Source organism: Nuphar pumila, chromosome 11 (genome assembly GCF_984573655.1).
Source record: "Nuphar pumila chromosome 11, dmNupPumi1.hap1.1, whole genome shotgun sequence".
Classification (NCBI taxonomy): domain Eukaryota; kingdom Viridiplantae; phylum Streptophyta; class Magnoliopsida; order Nymphaeales; family Nymphaeaceae; genus Nuphar; species Nuphar pumila.
The window spans coordinates 12,117,618-12,122,488 of record NC_143259.1 but is presented as its reverse complement, the minus strand read 5'-3'; positions in this window follow the sequence as shown (position 1 = coordinate 12,122,488).

Genomic DNA, 4,871 nt, shown 5'->3' with positions numbered 1-4,871 from the left:
AGTATCAGACCTTGTTGGTCGTTGCGATCTCTTCCTCAGATGATGTACTATCTTTGATCCCTGAGGACGAGGAACCTCATGTACACTCTCCAGCCCAACCTCACTCTCCTCCACTTCCTGCAGACCCAACACAAGTGCCTAAACTTTTGGTCCCTCACTCCCTCCCACTTTCGAACCCTTATTGTCCTCCACTCTCCAACTCACCCTCGCATACTCTCCTTGCTAAAGTAGCTTCTCTACCTTTGTACATTATGTTTATATTCTATTATCCATCTCATCTATATCACTACAGGTGATCGTGTCTCCAGCTTAATCTAGTTGAAGATTGAGATTAACAACAACCATAAGGTGAGCCATTGACTCAAACTTCTTCACCAATGGGTCCCCCTCCCCCTCCTTCGATGCTTCCAGAATATGAGATAATATTTTGGCCACAATCTCGTCAACCTTAGCTTTAGCCACATTTTAGGGTTATTCTGAAACTGCTAACTTTTATTTTGTTGGAAGTGCTAGCAATTGCTGGCTTGAACGAATATTTCTATGATTCAGCTTGGCGTGTCTTTTTTTGTGCATTACATCTGACACCCAGATTTTTTGTCATGGAGCATGCTCCCTCTCTACCTAATGGTCTAACTTATTGTATGTTTCAGTATAGAAAATATGACTCATTGCGTAAGGATCATCAAGTACTTCAGGTTGTGTACGTGAAGTACTTTTACTTTTCTTTGGCAAGCGTATTGTAGGATGTATTCTTCCTCTTCTTTGGTGTCATATTGCAATACTCAAAATAAGAAATTCTTGTAATAACGAAAATATGGAATAGTCTACTGAAGCATGGCAAACAATATTGAAACTTCTAACAATGCAACAAAAAAACTCGACACTCACATGCAAATGTGAGAAACAAAGTGACAAACGGATGGTGTTTCTATATATAACCAAATCGAGCATAGAGGCATACCAATTCTTAAGAAAACAAAGTGTCAAAAGACACATGAAAATGTGAGAAACAAACAAAAACAAAGGATTACAATGAATAATATGCATGCAAAGATAACTTGAAACCATGAAAGTAATTGACTCATGTCAATGTTTCATCTTTTTATCTGCTCTTTGTCTCTCTCTTTTATACATCTCATACACAAATAGAGGTCTAGTGATTGTGAGCAAAACACCAAGTGGCACAACAATTCTTTAATTAGAAATTGAACAATAAAAAAATCATTCATTTTTTAACTAATGTGAAAAAAATGACCTTACTGGAAGTTAAAAAAAAATTGATTCACCCATGAAAAATGACCCTACTAGAAAAACTAGAAGGATTGGTTGAAATAGTCACTGATGAAGTGCCTCAAATTTGTCACACATTACAATCATTTTCAGAAGTCAAGCATGTTCTAGTCAGTTGACTCAGTTCCACTTCTATGACCTTGCTTACAAGACTACACAAAGTGGGTCCAGCACATGTCTGAATTTTGCCCACACAACCAAGATTACAAGTCTATGAGGTCCACAACTAAGCATCCCAATGTGTAGACAGCAACAGTCAACAGCCCTTGTATGCAATATACAGGGGCAAAGACACTGATAATTAGGAGTGCGATAATTAGGGGTGTCAACGGGTCAGGTTTGGTTCAGACCCAGGTGAAACCAAACCTGGCCCCGATATTTGGGTATGGTATTGGGTCCGGACCCCAGTCTAATCGGATCCACCATAAGAGAAACAATATCTGGCCCCGATAAGAACTACATGAACCAGATCAGGGCCATACCTAGTAAAATAATATTTTTTAGCATTTTTGCATTGAAATTTTGTGGGTTTTAATTGAAACACAGGTTGGGCCCAAGTTTGGTATAAATTTTCGCAAACTATATCGGGCTTCGTGTATTAATCGGACCTTCGAGTCTAGACTCGAGTCTTCATCGGGTCTTATTTATCACCATATCCAGACCCTATAGGGTTTGGTACGGGTCAGGTCCAGGTAAACCAGACCTGTTGACACCCCTACTGATAACTGACAATTCTGCTACTTGTTAAGAGAAAAATATGGGAACAAGAAATATTAATCTTTACAGGAATTGCACTAATGCAACCATGAAAAAACATATATATGCAAGCGGTTGGAATCGAAGTAGACAAAATTACTTGCATAGGGCGTCTATCAGCATGTAACCATACGGGGCTAGCGCAAAAGAGACCAAAATATTCTACTACTTTTCAATCTACTTGTTCGTAACATAAAAGCATGCTTACACCTTTAGATGAGCATCTCGCTGCGATCTCTTCCTTAGAGGATGTACTATCTTTGATCCATGGGGTGGAGGAACCTCACGTGCACTCTCCAGCCCAATCTCACTCCCCTCCACTTCCTGTAAACCCTCCACAATTGCCTAAACTTTTGGGCCCTCACTCTCTTCCACTTTCGAGCCCTTATTGTCCACTCTCCAACTCGCCCTCGCATACTCCCCTTGCTAAAGTACCTTCTCTACCTTTGTAGATGATGTTTTTATTCTATTATCCATCTTGTCTCTACCACTACAGGTGATCATGTCTCCAGCTTAATCTAGTTGGAGATTAAGATTAGCAACCACAAGGTGACCAATGACTCAAACTTCTTCACGAATGGGTCTCCCTCCCCCTCCTTTGATGCTTCCAGGATAGGAGATAATATTTTGGCCACATTCTCGTCAACCTTAGCTTCAGCCGCATTTTGGGGTTATTTTGAAACTGCTAACTTTTATTTTGTTGGAAGTGCTAGCAAGGGTTGGCTTGAACAAATATTTCTAAGATTCAGCTTGGCGTGTCTTTTTTTGTGCATTACATCTAACACCTAGATCTTTTGTCACAGAGTAGGCTCCCTCTCTACCTAATGGGCAAACTTATTGTATGTGTTAGTATAGAAAATATGACTCATTGTGTAAGGATCATCAAGTAGTTCAGGTTGTGTACGTGAAGTACTTTTACTCTTCTTTGGCAAGCATATTGTAGGATGTGTTTTTCCTCTTCTTTGGTGTCATATTGCAATACTCAAAATAAGAAATTCTTTCAATAACGAAAATATGGAATAGTCTACTGAAAATGCATGGCAAACAATATTCAAACTTCTAACAATGCAATAAAAAAACTCGACACTCACATGCAAAATGTGAGAAACAAAGTGACAAACAGATGGTGTTTCTATATATAACCAAATTGAGCATAGAAGCATACCAATTCTTAAGAAAACAAAGTGACAAAAGACATGCAAATGTGAGAAACAAACGAAAACAAAGGATTACAATGAATAATATGCATGCAAAAATAACTTGAAACCATGAAAATAAGTGACTCATGTCAATGTTTCATCTTTTTATCTGCTCTTTGTCTCTCCCTTTTACACATCTCATAAACAAATACAAGTCTAGTGATTGTGAGCAAAACACCAAGTGGCACAATAATTCTTTAATAAAAAATTGAAGAATAAAAAAATCATTTATTTTTTAACTAATGTGTGAAAAATGACTTTACTGAAAGTTAAAAAAAATTAATTCACCCATGCAAAATGACCTTATCAAAAAAACCCGAAGGATTGGTTGAAATAGTGTGAAGTGCCTCAAATTTGTCACACAGTACAATCATTTTCAGAAGTCATGCTTGTTTCAGTCAGTTGACTCAGTTACACTTCTATGACCTTGCTTACCACAACCAAGATTACAAGTCTATGAGGTCCGCAACTAAGCATCCCAATGTGTAGACAGCAACAGCCAACAGCCGCTCTATGCAATATACCGGCGGAAAGACACTGCGATAATTAGGGGTGTCAATGGGTCAGGTTTGGTTCAGACCCAGGTGAAATCAAACCTGGCCCCGATTTTTGAGAATGGTATTGGGTCCAGACCCCGGTCTAATCGGACCCACCATAAGAGAAACCATACCTGGACACGAAAAGAACTACATGAACCAGACCCGGGCTATACCTGGTAAAATATTTTTTTTATCATTATTGCATTAAAAAATTGCGGGTCTTAATTGAAACTCAGGTTGGGCACAGGTCTGGTATAAATTTTCGCAAACTATACCTGGCTCCATGTATTAATCGGATCTTCGGGTCTATACTCCAGTCTTATTAATCACCATATCCAGACCCTATAGGGTTTAGTACGGGTCGGTCCAGGTAAACCAGACCAGTTACCAGTCGGGTCCAGGTAAACCAGACCTGTTGACACCCCTACTGATAACCGACAATTCTGCTACTTGTTAAGAGAAATATGGGAACAAGAAATATTAATCTTTACAGGAATTGCACTAATGCAACCATGAAAAAACTTATATATGCAAGTGGTTGGAATCGAAGTAGACAAAATTACTTGCATAGGGTGTCTATCAGCATGTAACCATACGGGGCTAGCGCAAAAGAGACCAAAATATTATAGAAACAGAGTGACGTGCTAAATCAAAGCAGAAACTGAGCATGAAGGATTCATGGTGTCAGTAAACTGCGGCTTTCAGATGAAGTAATGAAAATAAGTACAGCAAAATCTGGATAGCAGTGAAGCATTTAACTGAGATAGGGCCTCATAGAGATGCAGATTTGTTTCCTAATATATGACAATGTGGAAAATGACAGTGGGAAGACATCAACAAAGGAAAGGCACACAAAAAGAGAGTAAACAAAAAGAAAAAAAAAACATGGTCCTGACTTGAGCGTGCTCGATCATCTGACAGACTGATAACCAGCTCGATTGTCAAGATAATGAAGTTGGTAAGACGTATAGCTAAGACGATACCTGTCGTCCGACATAAATGAGGAAGGCAAAGAAGAATTGTCTTGACAAAGTGAGAAAAGGCCACCTATTCTGGCTTATCAAGATCAAATCTGGCACTAGTTTAA